Raw genomic sequence first — 20,032 nt, 5'->3', positions numbered from 1 at the left:
CCTTGTTAAATATCTGCTTAATCAAAGAAAAAAGTTGGAAACCTAGTATTTTTAGTAGCCAGATATTTGAGATTACAAAGGAACCCACATCCAGATGAGCGGCTAAAATTTTTCATTTTTCTTTTGAGCATGTTTGCACTGGATAGACAGCATTCACTCAGGTCCTACACATTTTAGGGACTGATTCGATACACACAGTTAATGTGCACACAGACAAGATTCAAACTAAACTTCTAACATAGAAATAAACATATAGGATTTTTTCATCTTTGAAAAATAACCAGAGAGAAATTGTATTTCTTTTACCTCTCACGTTACCTATATTTTAAAAATTTACTGTGTTGAAAAGAATGGTTTTATATTCTCAATAAGAATTCATAGTCTGCAGGGTGTATGGTCCTGTAAGGTGTATTCATTACCTGTACATAGAGTTATATTACCTGTCATCAACTGTTTGGCTGATAATTTTCATATGTTTCATATGTGAATAGTTGGGGTATAACTGTTAATTTCTCAAAAACAGCATTTACTTATATACCTAGTTGTTAAAAGAAATAATAAGAAATGGTACCTGTCTTGAAATAAATACCATGCTTGCAAAAAAAAAAAAAAAAAAAAAGACTTTTAAACACTTCAGGTCCTATTTTAAAATGAAACATTGAGGGAGAAATGAATTTATTTATTTAAATACAGATGTAGATTATACTACAGAAGAATGCCATATTAGAGTCTGTCAAAAAATATTTACAAGGTTCAAGGAAAAGAAAAACGCGAGGGTGTTTATTCAGCAGTGTTACCCTCACATGGAAGGCCTGGAGGGTTTGCTCACCGCAGAAAACCCACCACACTGCGGCCCTTACAGAAGAAATTGGAAGTGCGCGGGTGGCGATCTCAGCAGCAGCCAAGGTCACTCCTACTAATACCTGGTGGAAGCTGTGGCCAGCATCAAGAGTGCTGCCTGTCACTTTAGAGGACAAAGGTAACTTGTGTTCATCTCATGGTGTCTCAATAGATTTAGTATTAAAATAGTTGAACAAGTTTTTCTTTTCCTGAAGTGTGCACACATTTTTTTTTTTTTTTGTGGACTCTGTATTAAAAGGAACTCACAGAATATGTCTTCAAACATGAAAAAAAAAAAAAATGTGTCCAACTGCAATTTCTGGTTTCTCCGTGGCAGGGGGGATTATGCATTACACATAGCAGAGTAAGTGCTGAGCAATCCTTAAATTTACATATCATAAATGGGAAAAATAAATTATGCTGATTGAGAGCCCATTTGATTATGCCAGAAACTGAGAAAAGTGAGTTAATTATATGATCATGTTCTGTGTGGGATAGGAAATCATTAGACCTACACAAAAAGTAACTGCAAACCAAAGTTCTTAAAATTGCCTAGTACTAAGCCACCCTCTCATTTTCAGTGCTGTCTCATGACAATATGAAACTTCTCCAGTCACGCTGCCTTGCAGAGAGATGGAGACAAACTGCCCTCAAGAACCACGCTGGCTAAGAGGAAAGTGAGGGCCAGGCCAAGAGCGGGAAAGTAAAACTAAATTAACCCAAATTGTCTGCTTCTCTTTTGTGAATCTCTGGATTGTTCAGGGCTTCTAGGAAGAGGGAGAAAAACAGGAATTCAGAGCCTAGAAACATTCCATCTCGTAGCGTTTTATGTCCTTTAGAACTGGGGAATTCTCAGCAGAAAATTCAAATTGAACCTTTTTTTTTTTAAATCCTAATTACCTGTATTTCATCTGAAATCTATGAGGGTTTGCTATTAAAACATCTTTCTCTCTGGAATAGACTGTTATATAAAATATACTAATAGAGGATTTTGAACTGAGTCAGTGGAATTGCTATGCAAATACAATACAATACTCCTTTTACTGCTAACAAAATTTTCGAATTCTCCAGGCATTAGGCTGAGTCACATATTTCACTGGGATCAAATGTATGTCATCCTAACTCAGAATTTAACATATTGAGTACAGATTTCATTTGCTTATTTTTATTTACTCACTTCTAGATGACACTGGTACAAATGAGTTTTGTTAACTACCAGATTCATTTAGCAAAATCAATATATATATATATATATATATATATATATATATATGATCAGTTTGCAAATTTGTAATTTCAAATCTTTTTCTATTCTATTACACAATTCTGTACCAAGACTAATGTTCAGCATTTAAAACAACTCAATTCCCAAATTAAAATAATTTTAGCAAAGTACATAAAAGATGTGACCACAGGATGCAGCAGAGAAAAATTCAGGTGTGTCATAATTTGATCATTTATCCAGGTAGTTTGTCTATATCACCCCAAATATTTGTAATGATTTTCATTAGCTGCCTAAATACTTACCAGAGTTGCACTGTCATAACTTAAAGTAAATTATTGTTAAAGATAAGAAAAATGTTGAGCACAACATTAAGAAAAGAATATGGCAAGGTAGGCAGAATTTTACATTTGAACTATGGTAGTCCTAATTTGCATATGGCACCAAACCTTAAGGATGTGGTTACAAATTAGATTTTAAGAATACTGAAGACCAGAAGCATTTTTCCTTCAGCTGATCTAAATAACTAGGTCATAAAAATACTAGCATCCAAATGAACAAGAAGAAATAAGTGTTACAATGCATTTATTCCAAAATAAAGAAACTTATATTTAGCAATTTAGTGATGATGGTAAAATATTTCTGACCGCATAAATCCATTTCATGGAGGTTATTGCTTAAGGATCATAATTGGTCTGGGATCTTTTGGAAAGTTTCTGGACTACTTCAAAAGTTAAGTAAAGTTGTGAAAAAATTGCATGCTTTAGAAACAGTATTTCCCTCAAGCCTGTAGTCTAAAAAGAATATGAAGATGACAGCAAAGGGACGTTTGCAAAGCAGTTTTGTGGTGTTTACAGTATTTTTTCTTCTCTGGGAGCTGTGCCTTCGAAGCTGGTTAACTGTTTTTCTGGGACTTTCTTCATCTCACATTCAGAACAAGGAGGCATTTGCAATTTCTGCCAAACAATACAGAAAAGATAGTCAGAAACCAAATGAAACACAGTGTAAGGTAAAAATGCAAATCCTAACAGCAGAAAAATTAAAATTCACATATCTCAGTGTGTACCTTATAGAAAACTAATGACACCCAGGGGAATAGGTAAAGTTGTTAAATCCTCCACTGAGTGACAATTTATAGATATGTTTAGTCTAAAAATGGCAAATTTGAAAACGATTTTGAGAAAACTGCAAGGAAACTACTCTTTTCTGATGAATGTCACATGGAAACCTAGTTTTAAAGATTAAAACAATTTTAGTAATTTTTTTTAACAAATACGTTAGTTGTTTTTGATGGCAATACTTTCAAAGCATTATCCTGCTGCACTGATCAAATAGTTCATGTGAAAATTCAGAACTAGGCTCTCGACTTGTGTTTTTTGTTATTTTGGAAAACACATCCTTTTTCCCCTTCCTCTACCACTCCACATCTTCTCTAATCTCTTGTATGTAATGAGTTTTAGTTGTCTCTGTTTAGTTCAATTTTGCATTTTGGATTAGGATGGGTACAGGAACAGGAATGCCTCACACAGTTGATCCAAATGTTTTATTGGCAGACACAGGGGTACTGCAGTACAGAAGTTCAGAGGCCCAGGGTGAATGGACCGTCCTGGACCAGCCAATACAACATACTGCTCCAGAAAGAGCAACACAGAAAAGCTTCAATTCAAGGGACCCAAGCAATGTTTTAATGTTATAAAAATAAAGCAGATGAAAAGTTACCTGTGGGACTGGCTTTGATTCTGCAGAATTTTCTTTGTTTTCCATTGAACAGGTCTTTCCCTCCTACAAAAGAAGCAATTTAACAGATCTATGATTTTAAACAAAGAAAACCAATAGAAAAACTCTTTTCAGTTCTTTCTATGAAGAAGAATTACAAGTTCTCCCAGTATCCCCCCTGGACAAGCCTGAATGTTGGGGATCAGATTTGGAGTCTCAGAAGCACTTGTGCTGATTCCACTGAAGAGCAAAAGTGTTTCTACCTATGCCTCTTTGGTAACCATGGCAAGGCTGGTGGACATGCAGAACACTGACAGATGACCATAGTAGGAAAAGCCCGCAGAACAAGTTCAGTGTCAAGCCGTGTTGTCTACCCTCAACTTAGTAGTGATCAACAGACAGTTATTAGAGTCCTGCAATTAGCACGTCCACTTTTCTAAGTTTACAAGTCAACATCTTGTCTGTGCTGGACTTTAAGAGATTCATGAACAAGATTGTGGTGATGATTCCATACAAAGATTGCTCAAACACGCCATCTTTATTTCCCACTTCCTCCACTGAACTTAGGGATGTGTGGCTGTTATAGAAGCATTCATTAGTTTTTCTCTTCTGGCCATCATAAGATGTGGCAAAGTAGCAACACATTCTCCCCCTCAGTTGCCTGACAAGAAGTTAGCTATGATAACATTTACAAGAAGACAGATTTTTAATTTTCAAATATTTTGCATTCAACCTTCAGAGTTTTTTCCTTAGATCATTACTAAATTAAATTTTACAGCTGTGAGAACAATGGCATGAAATAATTGACTGATAACCTTTCTTTATGTGAAAGTTATATACCACTTATCATCAGAGTGTGATTAGTTTCCAATCACAAGCAAGACATCTTAGAATTTTATCACTTCTGTGATTACACAACTCTTCAACCCTAGATAGAGTAAAGCTTGAGAGTACTCTATTTCTATGCATACAGCAAAACAGAAGAAGAAGGAGGAGGAGGAGGAGGAAGAGGAGGAGGAGGAAGAGTAAGAGGAGGAAAAGGAGGAGAATGAGAAGAAGGAGGAGAAAGAGGAGAAGGAGGAGAAGGAGGAGAAGGAGAAGACTATGTGCTGTTATCATCACCATCTGTAGATTCAGTGTCCCAAAAGTCAGTGGACTTGAATATTGGGTTACCTCAGCCTTCAAAAACAAAACTTCCAAATGATGTCAGCAGACAGTCCTTTGAGTATGGGTGTAAGGGAATAAACTAAATTCCACAAAAGCCATTCGGTGTAGTCTCTCTCTCAGAGTCCAGAGGGCTTATATCTTTATTTCCTTCCTGGATTATAAAATAAAGCTCATTCTCTCAGTCTAGAAATGTCTCTAAAATAGATTTGACTTTATAAATTCATCCTACAAAATCCAGTGAAATAGAGACAAATGGTAAAATATGCTCCATATAAGATCATTCCACAGTCTCTAGAAGGGTAAGTCAATGAAAACAGGATGCAGGAGCCCTCATCTGTAACTCTGTTGCTCAACATTTCCGAGCTGTATTGGATGTAGCAGCCACCCCACTGTGGTTCTTCTCCATTCTTGGCCAGGAAGTTTGCAACTGTGCATCTACTCACGTTTATTTACTTCCTAGGGAGTCGTAGCACCTTAGCCATATTGTGAACGCCCAAATGTCATGGAATAAGCAGTTTGAATTATGACTCCCTGAGGATCAAAAATCTATAATACAGAAAATTATTATATGATTTTTCTATTTCCCCAACTCTCCTGCAGTGTCTTTGCAAAGAAAACATTATTGCACGATGAGAAGCTTAGCAAAAACTTGTGTACTCTTTAAACATCCTTCTGATCAGGTACAATCTCAATGAAGAATGGAATTTCAGTCAAGAAATAGGAGGAAAAAAAGTCAGTAGGAAAGACTGGACAGCACCCACATTGGAAGCCATTATGAACGGGCTTCCCCAGCAGATCTGATTTGAATAAATAGCTATTTGCAAACATGGGAAGTTTTTACCACTAGTATAAAGTAAGAACTTTCAGAGTTTTCATTGCTGAGAGATGGAAGAAGTGAGGAAATTCTAGCCCATTTTGTCAAATAAGTGAGATGTGACCTAAGAGCAGGACTTTCAAACTCACCTTGATGAACCATTATCAAAACTCACAAGAAAAAAAAATAAATAAGAATAAATCATTCTCCTGTAGTCCCTAAAACGCCCCTAACAATCAGCAAGCTCTTGTCACTCACAGGCTTTCTTTACCGCATTCCTCCAAAGGACTTGAGGTAGATAATGATGTTTAATTTCTATTAATTGTTTAAGGTACAATTGGAAATAGAATTCTATCTCTTAGAAAGACACAAAAAGTTGCTCCTTTATGTAACTAAACACATTAAAATTATGTTTAAATCCATGAGATCCGGCATTTATGTTAAGAAAATGACCAGGCTTTTAAGTTTAATATGATTAGTTATGTGGCTATGTATAAAGTAGTCAAATTTTCTCAATCTCATTTTGTAAAATGAGAAATAGTTTAACTCATAGTTTTAGAATTATTAAATAGTAAAATAAGTTACAGCACTTCCCTCAGGGTCTCTCAGGGTACAGAGGTTTCAATGTGCTGTACGTTGCAGAAGCAATGACAATGATGAACATAATGGGGAGCATGACAGGTGATGGCTGCAGCAGGGGGAGGTCATAGGTCTCTTAGCCCTTAGTAAAGACGCAGGAGCTGCAGCTCTATGAACAGCTGCAGTGCATGGCCAAAATCAGGAATTATTACAAAACCTTTGGCTTCAAATAACACATACTTTTGTATTACATGCCTAACAAACAATTCACTGATTCATTTATGTCTTATACAGGCTTACAATATTTTGCTTCTTTACTGTGCATCTCTCATTCCCAAAGAAAACTCAGATTAAAAGCATGGCTAGTTGGTTAGGCTTGTGGTTTTAAATGTTAACAAATACAATGGCAAAATCTAGAAATACTATTCTGCCTTCTGCACAATCAGAAACAAAGTTAGTCAAATCTAATAAAACAGAAGTGGTAGGGAATTAAGGCTATTATCACCTTGCTGGGTGTCATGGTTTATGTCTGTGGCCCCCGACCTCATGAGTTTGCATTGTGTATTTGTGATTGGTTCATCCTCTAGTGCTTGGATTGATGGTGTCAGTGCTCCACCCACATAGGGGTGGAACCGGGATGTGATATAATGGGAGGAAGAAGGTGTGTCTTGCTCTGTCCTGGTTCCTGTTTGCTGTTTTGGTGGCTGCCATGAACTGTGGCCCAGCCGTGCCTGCCTGCCTTGGAGCCAACTGAGTGTGGACTGAAACCTCCAAAAACTGTAAGAAATAAACCTTTCCTTTCCCAACTTTGGGCTTCAGGTATTTTGTCTTAGCAACGAGTAAATGTAGCTAAGACACTGCTTGTGGTGCTCCATGTCTACAGTCCCTCTGTGGGAGAGACTGAGGCACAAGGATTAATAGCTGGCAGCCAGCCTGGATCATGAAACAAGACCCTGTCTCACAAAAGAAGAACGAGCTACTGTCAGATATCTAAAGGACTGTCCTGAAAGAAGAAAGACACAATCTGTTCTCTGAAGGACATCCCCAAGAGGAGAGGGAAGTTAGAGTGGGAACAAAGGAAATAATCCCAGAGCATGTGTCTCTAGTAAAATTCTGATATCATGCAAAAATGGCAAATCTTCTTATCCTGCAGGAAATGTGTGAATTCAGTGGTCTTCCAGGCTCCTGATAGAGTCCATAAAATTTTATGGAATAGAATAAATATTTACTCCTCAGGTTTCAAAAGTTGAGTCTACTTTTCTTGCCTTGATGATAAAGCTTTACTTTCAAATAAACTAGAGAAAGAAATATTTCATTCTTTTAATCACTGAGGAAACTTTCACATTCTTTCTGTATCTTAAGACAGCACACACTGACAATGAAGTGAAGGAGGGTATAACAAAATTGATCAGAAATATTTATTTAAAAATTGTAAAATCAAGTTCATATTATCATATTTTACCTATTTAAATGTCAACACAAATCTTGTGGGTTTATAATATCAATGATAATTTAATAATTAAACTAATTTAGATATTTTGAGGAAATAGATGTATGACGTGTTCCTTTTTCCTCAATGAGATGAAGAGAAGTGAAATGAGGTACAGTATTCAGTGTGTGGACTGAAAATGTAGCTTTTGGTAGATAGAATACTTACCCACCAATCAGCGAGACCTGGGAGACAGACCGCATATCCCTCATTAATAAAAGGTGCAGCGTGTTGGTTTACTAAATCTCACTCTTTCAGAAGAAGAGCTTCTGAAAGGCAACGCTTCCCGTGGGCATTCTGCTAACCAATGGACTGCTCCTTTGATGTGTTCATGATGAGAGGTGCTGCTTGGAGGTGAGGCTTGTTTGGCAAAGGTTTGTCACTGGTGCACACTAGGGATGGAACATCTCCTTTCTCAGCTCCTCCCTTCTCTCTCAGCACATTGCCTCCATGCACTGAGAACCTTTCCTTAGCCAGGCCCTTCCACCACGGCATTAACTTGTGCAGCAAGACAATCGGGGACTGAACCCACTAAAGCCATGAGTTAAAATAATCTCTTTCTTTCTTTAATTTGAGGTTATTTTATTTTACCCAAACACCAGAGTAGTTTTGATTATAGGTGAGAATGATGTTTACCATCCAGGATAATTGATGCTGCACTGAAATACTATGCATAAAGTTGCTAGATAGTGCAAAGCACTGGTTTTCCCTTCACTTATGTTTTGATAAACTTGTAAGCTGTCATTCACCTCTTTAGGACCTAGGTATCAAACTCATCACATATCTAATGTACAAAAGAAACAAGAATTGTAGAATTTTTGTGAGGAATAAAAGAAAACAAGGAACAAGGAAGGAGAGAGAGAGAGAGAGAGAGAGAGAGAGAGAGAGAGAGAGAGAGATCATATGTATTGTTACTACTATGCAACATCACTGGCATTATTTCTATAACAAGCAGGAAAAGTGTTTTTTGCTGTATAGTAATTTCTGTCAATAAAATGTTTGCAAATACAAAGATGATGTTTTATGATACTTATTTATTAAAAGAACTTTGAAATCCTATAATAGGTATTATATAAAATGTTAATCACATAATTACTCAAGGGCTTGTGAAACAGACAGAAATACAATACAATAAACTCATAATATTATCCAATTTGAAAGCACAGTGACAAAGTGACACACAGTAAGACAGTGCTTTGACATTTTCCTTGGTCTCAAAATAACAAATAAAACCTACTTATCTGCCTGCCTATCTTGCCATATATGCAATTATTTTATTTTTTATCTAAATTGTTAAATCTTTCTTTCTCTACCTCATCCTCTCTTTCCTATCATTTTACTTCTCTTTTATAGTCCTTCAAGTCCTCTTAATATGTCTCTGTCTCCTTGCTCCTTTTCCTCTCTCTCTCTCCCTCTCTCCATCTTTCTCATCGTCCCTTCTTCTCTTTCTTTCTGATTCTTTTTTCTCTTTTCAACTTAGATTAAGATTATAGCTGATGAATCTTTTTTCAGTTGATACATTTCCATCTACATATTCTATTCAGTTAGTGCCATACAAGTATTACTCATCTGTGTGCTTTGGCCAGTAGGTCAAAACACCTATAAATTAAAAGATAATGTGTGATTTGGAACACTGCCTAGAAAGTTAAGCTTTCCCTTCATAATGAGTTTGAACCTAAAGTGATTTTACTTATCAGAGGAAAATAGTCAGATATCATTTCCCTTCATGATTGTACAATTAAACAATATAATTGCACTTGGGTAAGAACAGAGATTTAACGAGTCATAGTGAATGATGGATTAATTATAAAAAGGAATTGTTTTCTGTCTTTAAACGATTTTAAATAGGAGTCTTGGGAACTGCATAAAACAGTACAAAAGCTAACACTGGTCTTGAAAACACATCTTCACTGCAGTTAAGCAATATTCAACTTGATTATTAAAGTACATAAGTCTAGAAATTCAAGTAATGTAATATGCAGATTGAAACCAAAACAGAGCACATTCAGCTGCTTTGCTACTAAGCTAACCCATCAATTATACAGGACCTCAGAGAGGGGCATGGCAGGCCCTGTGACTTATTAAATGGGACAAGCCATGATCACATCTTTATTAGATCAATTTAAATTCTCTCTCTCTCTCTCTCTCTCTCTCTCTCTCTCTCTCTCTCTCTCTCTAACATTCACTTCCCCAATTGTACATTCACACACACACACACACACACACACACACACACACACACAGAGATCAAGTTTGCTGCACAGACTTACCCATGAACCTAACAAGGTGCTACATTACAACCACGAAAACAATTGAGATGACAATAAAACTACATAGTGGACACAGGTGTCCTAGTTCCTGATGTGCATAGGAAACAGCACAAGTTACCAGTACGGTGTGGGTAGGACTCCAGCACTGGGACATTCTTACTTATCATCAAGAACACTACTGAAATTTGGAAACAACAGGCTTTGTATGCAATCAAGCACAAATTAGTCCAGAATCTCAGCTGCATCTTCTACAATTTGTAATAATGTCGGTAGGTGGATACTGACTGAGGAGCCTGGATACTATTGTTTTTACAGCAGAACAAAACTGCACAGTGACCACTGATTGACACTTGTCAAGTCCTCTGGCTTAAATAATGCCTAGAAGATTAGTAAGCATGCTCCTTGGTGTATGTGGGTAGTCACGAGAGGTGAGCCTGTGTAACATGGTCCCTAACCTGTTCCCTTGTTGCCCATTCCAGCCACCATGCTTTCCTGTGCAACCTCACTACAACGTTTCTTTTTTGGAGACAGTTGACTGTGGACTGAAACCCCTAAAACATTCGACAAGATAAACCTCTCATCCTTTAAACTTCAAGTGTAGATATTGTATGCCAGGGACAACAAAGCTATTACAAACACCAATAACAAATTTTGGGGCTGTCAACCTCATATTTTGACACTAGTTAAGAAGATAAATCAATGCAGTATGAGGACACAATATTTTAAAAATATTCCAGAGACTATTTTCATCTACAAAAATCTCATTGGAAAACCCAGATTTTTTCACTTAGTTGTAATCTTATTTACATTTTTTATTCAATTTTAATTTTTACATCTATATATCATTTAAAGTGTTATCATAAGGCAGCACTTGCTTGTGAATGCTGATAGAAAAACACCATTTTCATCCCCCTGTTTCATATTCATAAAATGAGTGTAATAATGTTTTACACTCTACGTTGAAATCCTAGGGAAATGAGAAAATATAGGTAACACAAAACAGTAACTAGAATAAAGATGTAGCCCATTCCAGGATCGAATTTCTCTATAATTTAATTATTTTTTTCTGAAAGAACATAATTGCTACATATTTCAGGCTGGTCTTCACCTCAGTACATTGAGGACGCTGTTTGCCTGTGGGCTGGGGTGTGAGCATGTGCCCCTATGCCCAGCAATGATTTGAATATTTGTTGCACTCTCCAGCTTCAGCAATGAAATTCTAATCACCTAGGAAGTGGAGTCCTTGGAAAGCAATTCAGTTACAAGACTCCCAGTCCCCAGATGGGATTTACTTTCTAAGAGGCCTACATGGATGCCATGTATCTTCCATATCCCATCAGAATGAAATGACAGCTATCCCAAATAAACGAGAGCGCAGCACATATGGAATATGCCAGGACTTCATTTAGAACTTTACACACACACACACACACACACACACACACACACACACACACACAAACTCACACATGAGATCATGAGATCATGATTTGAGAAATAAATGTATTTTGGAAGAATTATATTCAAATAATAACATGGAACAGTTCCTAATGAAGTATCTTGCACATATTAGATTTGAAATTCTCATTCTCCTTCCCTTTCTTTAGCTTTCTCTTGCTTGAATCAAGATTTTCTTAGGTTATAATGTTTGTGACTCAAGACATTATAAACATTGATATTCAGTCTCTTCAATTTTATTCTTTTTTGCCAGCGTATTGATTCTGTTCACTGGAGAATCTTGACATTGCCCAAGAATTTATAATGCCCTCCCTCCTCCTGTGCTCTTTCTCTTTTTCCTCCTTCCTTCTTTCCTTTCAGATCTTTCCTTCTCACTCTGTCCTTCCAGCGGTCAGTTTAATGTACAGCGTTACTTACTTTGGGGTCTTCCCATAAGATCATTGGAATGTACTTCTCCTCATGTCAGGGTGGCTCATGGATGCCTGGCCTGGGAACTGGGGCTGCCCCCTCACCCATACTCTCTGGCATCTCCCTGCTCTGCTTCCTGTCTGAAGCGAGCTAGGAAACTTGGCTGTTCATTGCCTTTCTGCATGGTTTCTCTGCCTTGGATTCGGCTGATCCTGGCTGAATCTGAGAGGCAATCAAACCTCTCCTCCTTTAAGTCTTAAGTCGCTGGTGTTAGGTGCCATGTTTCAGTGACGAGAAAGCTCACTGGCACAGCCCTGCTTCCCAGTCCGTGATAACAAGCTTAACAAAAGCCATATTAGCCAACGACTACTCTATCATGACTAACCTAGCATTAAAGGATATCTTTCATTATTTCCTTATAAATTAGGCAAAATTATAATGTCTGTGTTAATATTCCAATTGGAAATTATTTATGAAAACAAATTTGTATTTCTAGAATGACCTTTTTAAAGGGGCATGAAACTTGATTAACAGTTATTGGCGTGCTCACAAAAAGAAAATGCACTCTTTGCTTTTTGTTTACTTTTAATTATACTCTATTTCTGCTCTCAGATATAAAGAATAAATGTTCATCCATTAAAGCCAAAGGAATGTCAAGTCGTATACTCTATCTCTGACCCTGCGATTCACCATAAATTCATTATTAGTTTAGACCCTTGTTTCTAATTTAGAAGCAGACTTAGTTACTTCTCTGATGGACTTTCTTTAAAGTGCTGAATTAACTGAATAAAACTAGTAGAAGCACACAACTGGGCCATCTGCAAATATACCAGGAAATATCTGTGACTGACACAGAAATCTGCCTCACTCTGATATTTACTAAGTGGACAAAACACAACCTAACAACAAATAAGCTTAGGACATTAAAACAGAAAAAAAATGGACTTAAGTACCAAGTCACTTTTATTCTTAAGTGTACTTTGGCTACATGTTTCAGTGATTCAACCTTTATATGCAAATATGTCTCATATTTGTGACAGAAAAAATATTTAAGAAAACAGGTGCTAGAGGATTGAAAATGAATAAAAAGCAATGTGAAAGTGATTGTAAACAATGAAGTGAATAACAGTGTCACTGAGTAACAGCCACTATCCTGAGAAGGCTGCACAGGCTGGAAGGGAAGCCTGCCTCACATCCAGGCCCCATAATTTGCATAGGTGTCACTAAGCCAAACATATTCTCTCTCCGAGCAATCAATGAGGGTCCTCAAACTGCTTACTATCCAGTTCAAAATGGGAATCTTTTATAAACAATCAAAATTCAGTTTGGACCTTAATACAGACCAAAGTGCTACATGTATAAAACAAATACTACAGGAAATCCTGATAAAAGTCATTATCTATCTTTTGAAGCAAGAGTAGATGTGAACCTATTATTTATTTATCAGATTAAGTGCTGTCTTTGGATCTTCTTGTTAGGACAGTATTCTCACAATATATGATTTAACTCTTTATGTACTATTTAACTCTTTTAAATTGCTAAATTAACATAGTAAGCATTATTAAGATTTCTGTACATTTCTGAAATGAAATTATAATTACCATCATTACCATCATTGATTGGTTAAAGTGTCATAAGAAGATAAATAGATTTCTATTTAATGGGAAAACAGCATTTTTCTGATGGATTTTGGTAACAGTCTGCCACATGTTCAACATCCAGACCATAATGGCTCCTTTGAAAAGTGCAGAATAGCACATGGAGAAGGCTTTGGGATACCTGGCCTTTCAGATGCCAGGGCCCCTCAAGATGGGTACAGTAAGGCGTGGCTTCTCTGAAACCCTGTAAACTGTGAACCCGTGCTGGTCTCATGTCACATAGTGAGAGATGCATAGAACAGCTCAGCCTGATGGAAAAGCTGGCCTCATTTTCAGTCTGCAGCATCAGGATTTATGTTCCACACATTTTCCTCTTTTTTTTTTTTTTTTTTTCCTACCCAACACTTTATGTTTAAAACACCCTGGCTCAGGAACTGACCTGCCTGGAGCACCTTGGGAACACAAACAAAGGCCCCTAGATCTGCCCACTGGGCATTACTGCTAACGCCTCAACACAGCCAGAGAAATGAGGTCTCTGCTACTTACAGGAACCAAAAACACCGCAAAGCATATTCACACTGAGCATTACCTCCCAGTCCTCAAGTGAGAATTAAAACATACAATGTTTTCGATTCTCAAAATATTTTTAAATAATAATATGAGGCACATTTGCAAGCTGCAGGAGAATGAAATGGAGTTGGTACATCCTTTGCTTTCTCAGTATGATCCCTGTGACCACTGAAACGGAGCTGCTTCTGAACTGACTTAAGTGCACCCAATATTGATAGCCCAGTAGGATGTCAAACTTTTAATGGTTCATAGCAAGTCTTCTTCTTTTTTTTTTTTTTTTTTTTTTTTTTTTTTTGTCTTTTTTGTTTTTATCGGTACCAGGCATGGAACTCATGACTGCCTGCTTGCAAGGCAGGCACTTATGCCACTGAGCTAAATCCCCAGTCCCCAATAGCAACTCTTCTAAGTCTGGTGAAAATCTGGCTGTTGGAACCAGAAGGCATTTTTTCTAAGTACCTTTGCTTGGTCCACATGGAAGATAGGCAGGCAATGCATAAAATCAAGAATTCGCATGACAGGGCTGGGGATTTAGCTCAGCGGCATAAGCACCTGCCTTGCAAGCAGGCAGTCGTGAGTTCAATCCCTGGTACCGATAAAAAGGAAAAAGACAAAAAAAAAAAAAAAAAAAAAAGAATTCGCATGACCTCTCATTCCAACCTTTAGTCTTTAGCCATAAAACATTGTAAGACATTGAAAGAGGAAAACAAAAACAAAAACACTGGCACAAAAACCAATGATGTGGGTGAATATAGCCTGTCTATCAGGTTTAATCAAAATTCTACAAGATATGAGTGTCCAAGTGTGTCAGAGTGTTTGGCATGAAATACTGATGAAGACAATCTGGGCCGGGGGTACTGAAATCCCTCACATTCCTGCCTGTTGCCCCAGACATATGGATTAATCATGTCTCCGAGCAGAACACACACATTAGCAGTTGTCCTGGCTGCCTGGTGATGCATGTTCACAGTGGAGCTTGGAAACCACTGCTCTGCTTCACTTTGATGAGATATCTGAATGATAGAATCACTTGTCAGAGTGGCAGTGCTAGAAACCAGCAAAATCTGTATGCAAATCCAGGTTTCTTGTACCTTTCACATTTTATTGCGTTACTTAGTCTCAGCTCTGACCAATTACGAATCAAAATGTCTAATTTTTGCAATCTAGTTACCGAAAGATAACTCTTCATTGAGTTTGCTAAACATTGTAAAAGCTAAGATGATAATGCTTTATTTTCTGACTCCTGCCTCAAGAGCTGTTTTCATTAATGTAACATACACTACCCTTCCCCATTACTTATTCTAGTTCAGATACTTTTCATAAAGTCCATTTTTTTATACTTGACTGAAATGCTTTTTTTCTGTTTTCAACAGCTGCATTTGGCTCTGTCCTGCAAAGTACAGGCTACTTCTCAAAACAAAAATAATTCAGTAATATTAACTACTTTGTCATGTACTTAATTTCCTTGTATAAATCATATTATCACAGACTTAGTTTCCAGTTGAAGGTAAATCACAAAAATATATTCGTTTAATTCATAGTACCTAACAAAAATTTATAGAATGTACATATGGAAAATACTCTATGCTCTTTACATATGAAATTATGCCATTTCATTGAAGTTAGACATTCAATAAAGTATTTCAAATTGGAACTTGAAATTCTAGCTTGATATGAAAGTATTTTCACATTGCTATATTGAAATTCACTATAATTAAGGCAATCACAATATTCTATCTTAAGTCAGAGGAATCCAAAAACAATAGCTCTCATGGATACAAAGATCCTTCTGTTTGCTTCCAGTAAGTTAAGGAAATCCGTAGAATTAGGCTCTTAGCACTAAAGAATAATGTGAGAGAACTATAGAATTCTCAGTTTGTAAGAATCCTCTTCTGCAGAGCTGTGTGGTTTGAATCACAGTTTATTAGCTTTCTCTAGAAAGTTTAGCATTGATTGTACTCACAAACCAGGTCCTTAAACAATATCGCAGTCCCATATCAGCACAAATATACACATATGCATGTGTATCTCAGTCATATGTGTACATATGCACATTGTAGGATATTCTAAAATAAACTAAGCACTCTAAGTCAGAGCTGCCATGCTTCAACCACATTCATGTCATCTGGGTCACCATCAACTTTACAGAACTTTTTACAGCACTTACCACCTTTAAAATATAATGTAATGGAGAAAATGTAAAAAAAAAAAAAGTATTGCTGAATGATATATTATAAGGATTATGTCTTATAACAATCCCTTAAAACTATGATTCACAGCTCACAAGCTTCAGGATTACTTGGATTTGAGTAGAATCCTTCGAGCCATTTAAAAACAATACAAACTCTACTTCATTCTATTTATTTCTATTGACTAATCTTTCAAAAGCTAAAGTTGTCAAATCCTTTCCATACGAAGCCCATTGTTAGCAAAAGTGACCTGCACTTTAGAATCATCTGGAAAAATTTAAAAATGAATGCAAGAAATGTCTGGCTGTGGGATGCTGAGATAATGTTTCTGAAGTGCACCTTGCTGAGAGTATTTCTCACGTGCTCTCTAGGCACTGGAATTCTGAAGACAAGACCAAGAATCACTGATCCCAGACTTGTACCTGAACTTCACGTCTGTCCCATTTGTTTTACTTCTCATAGCTGGTTGATTTCACTCATTTCTGGTATTTTTCTTGCCTGTACCTGTGACTGAGTCTGCCTCTCCTAACACTGAGGGTCTCTAGTTCACTAGAGCTGGAAATATTAGCTTTAGGAAGCATTGACTCTGCACACCGACATCCACTGAAAGACAGCATCCACATTCCAGCTGGAGGAGGCATAGTTTGGAATGAACTCAGAGCAGAGTCAGTTCCAGGTAGCAGATGCTTCTGAGACTTACAGACGGAAACAAGTGAGGGCAGATGAAAGGCGCTAAGGTTTGAAGAAGAGAGAAAACAAACAAACAAAAAGTATGATTTTGAATAGTCCTAAGTCCACAAAGAACAGTAGATCAATATGAATCTTAGGAAACCTCATCTTGCTGCTCAGTTTTGCTTCTAATAGGATTATTCGTGGAAAACTAACCACTATGTGTTCATCACTCAAGTGGTAATAAAAGTTTGGGAAGGCCCATGTCCCTAATTCCAAACAAGAGTTCTGCTCTGCTGTCTTCACTTTGAATCCCAAGTTAAATTTGGGGTAAATATGCTACCACTATCTGAGGTCTGTTCCCTCTTCAATCTGCTTGCTTTTCTCCTGCTTCTGAAAATGTGCTCACATTGTCAAAATCTATCTTTCCTTTAATCTAAAGTAAAAATATTCTTTCTTACCTAAAGACTTTCTGACTCTTGCTTCCCTGAGATGGATTCTGTAGAGCATTTTATTGCCACTTCAAAGTAATTTCACATTTTAAATGGTATAATTTGGGTCCATGTTTCCTTACAGAACAGGAGTGAAGTCAGGAGTATGGAGGGATTCATTTTCTTAAATCTCCTTTTACAGCTAGCAGAGTCATTTTATTTTCCTATTTTTTCTTGTTCCTTTTTAGTAACTATCCACTTCCTTCAGGGTCAGATCTTTTCAGTGGGCATTTTCCATTTGTGATTGAAGCCTAAGTTTGAACTTCTCCACACAATTGTAATTTCTTGCATCTTAAACCAAAGCATGAGATGCCTATGACCTTAATTGTACCAAACTAAAATTTCCAAGAATTAAAATTTGATTTTACCTAGCATTAATAAAAAAAAAAATCACAAGGCTTAAATTCCATGCTTCCTGTTATCATTTGATGGCTGTGCATCTCCCTTTTAAAGATTATATCACTGTAATGCTGGATTTGTTTCTATTAGATATACAACACTATAAAATCTCATCTTGTGAGGTTTTCATTTATTTGTTCTCGTTAATATTTTAACACATTTCTGTTTTGTGTTATGTAAATAAGCAAAGTGGTGGGCCTATGGTCACTCAGTTTTGTCTCTAATGTTTCCTGTGCGTAGTTCTGCTAAGGATCTGGTTGCACTTCCTAATAAGAGAATGCAGGCCTGATTTCTATCTAAGGAACATTAGCTGCCTCTGTTTAAAATCACAAGGCTTTGATAGCAGATACTACACACAAGAAGAAAGTTTCATGGTGGCATGACCTAGAAATGCTAAACATTAAGTCCTTGTTTCAAAGTACTTTACATTACTCTTACATCTTGAGAGTCACACGCAGTGGTACTTAGATTTCCTTCTTTGGTTGACTCCACTTGAGAGTTTTCCTCGTTTCCTGAATAAATTTGCTGAGGCTTCAGGGAAACAGAAAGAAAGAGAGAGAGCAAGAAAGATTATTAAAAATAAGAGGAAAGGATTCCACCCACAGAATATGGTTATGAAAGAGAGAGAGAGAGAGAAAGATTATTAAAAATAAGAGGAAAGGATTCCACCCACAGAATATGGTTATGGTAACACACGATACAATTGCAGCCTTGCTCTGAGAGAAAAAGAAAACACAATTTTGCATATATTGGTGATCCTGGAAATTGTGCCTTAAAGTTCTTAACTGTGAAATTCAATAAAATATTGTGTGTACTCAGTTTTGCATTGAAATATCCAATGGAATTACTGTCCTACTGAAAACAGTTACTTTTTAAATGCTAAGAGTATGTTTCAAGGATTTTGGTCCATCAAAAGGACCTGAATTGCTATTCAATCTCCTCTCCAAACACAAATCCCTGGGATATACAAGAAACAAACACATGCCTCACCATTGTACTTAAGAAAACTTAACTTCCTCTGTTTCATAGAGGATTATTCTTATATTGTTGCCTCACTAACCAAGCTTTGCTTTATTCCTCTGAGAATCTTAAATATTGTTCTTGGATTCATGCCTTTCAGAGCACCTCATTTAAAACAAAAAGTTTCCTAGCACTCACTGTAGAAAGACACTCTGCAACCATTTCATGTATGTGTCAGGGTATGTAAGTCTAAGTTTCTCCCTTCAAATGTATGGTTACTAGGGAAGAACTAATTCAAATTTGGGATTTTTCCTCAGTCCATGAGTGCACTGCTGTTAGATACAAAGTACATTCAGATAATTCTCCTTCCTGAGTCTGGAACTTGGACTGTGGTGCATCACAAGTGAGAAAGAGATGGAGTTTCTAACAATGAGGACCCAAAGAGAAAGGCAAAGACAGTGTGGTCAAAGGGCTTAAAACTTGCTCATGGCTGTTAATTATTGTACTGCCCACATAGCATTTACCTACTTTTCTTTATATTTGATTTAAATTTGAAATCCAGAAGGCCAGTAGTGTTAGCATTCACCTCTATTCTTTGCTTTTTGTCTCTTTCTACCCTGTTTAGAACATCAACCTCTGCCCCGTCTTGGTATTTTCTCTAGGAGTAATAAAAACCAAGATGATGGGCAAGTATCATTTCTCCTCTCTGGTCCGACCAGCTCTCTAAGGAAGCCTTGGTGCAGGCATTTAAATGAAGCCAACAAAGAAACCTGGCTTTGTGAGCCGCCTTTGGTGGTTACAAAGAGCAGACAGGTACTGTTTCCGTCTCCTCAGAGCTCATTAATGTTACCCAAATCACTTTACAGCACACTGAGCACAAGAGAACGAAAGCTGACTCCTATATCTTGTAAAAGGATGAAGACAATCCTATGGATCTCAATAAGATAAGGAGTGGGGTAAAGTGATATTGAAAAATGTTTCTCCTAATGACCCAGGCAAGAATGAGGAAGGGAGGCCTGGTAAAGGAAATCACTGAAGAAAACACACAAAAGAACAGTCCATTGTTAGCACATAGAGGCACTCAGCAAGAGTACAATGAGTGTGCAAGATGCTGAGAAGGACAGAGCCACAGCATTGAATTGCAAAAACTTATACTGAACTTACTAGCCAAAAGGGATTCCCAAGCATGTACTCAA

At 37.0% G+C, this 20,032-nt stretch overlaps 1 pseudogene; it reads right to left on the bottom strand.

The window, feature by feature from the left end:
* Window positions 1–2,752: 2,752 nt before the first annotated feature.
* Window positions 2,753–20,032, bottom strand: part of LOC100726096 (leucine zipper protein 2-like) — a 260,838-nt pseudogene continuing 243,558 nt past the window's right edge.

The sequence above is a fragment of the Cavia porcellus genome, unplaced genomic scaffold, assembly GCF_034190915.1.
Source record: "Cavia porcellus strain 051 isolate PalLab524CR breed Dunkin Hartley unplaced genomic scaffold, mCavPor4.1 scaffold_9, whole genome shotgun sequence".
NCBI lineage: Eukaryota > Metazoa > Chordata > Mammalia > Rodentia > Caviidae > Cavia > Cavia porcellus.
Note: the sequence above shows the minus strand (reverse complement) of the source record. Positions and strands in the feature narration are given on the sequence as shown.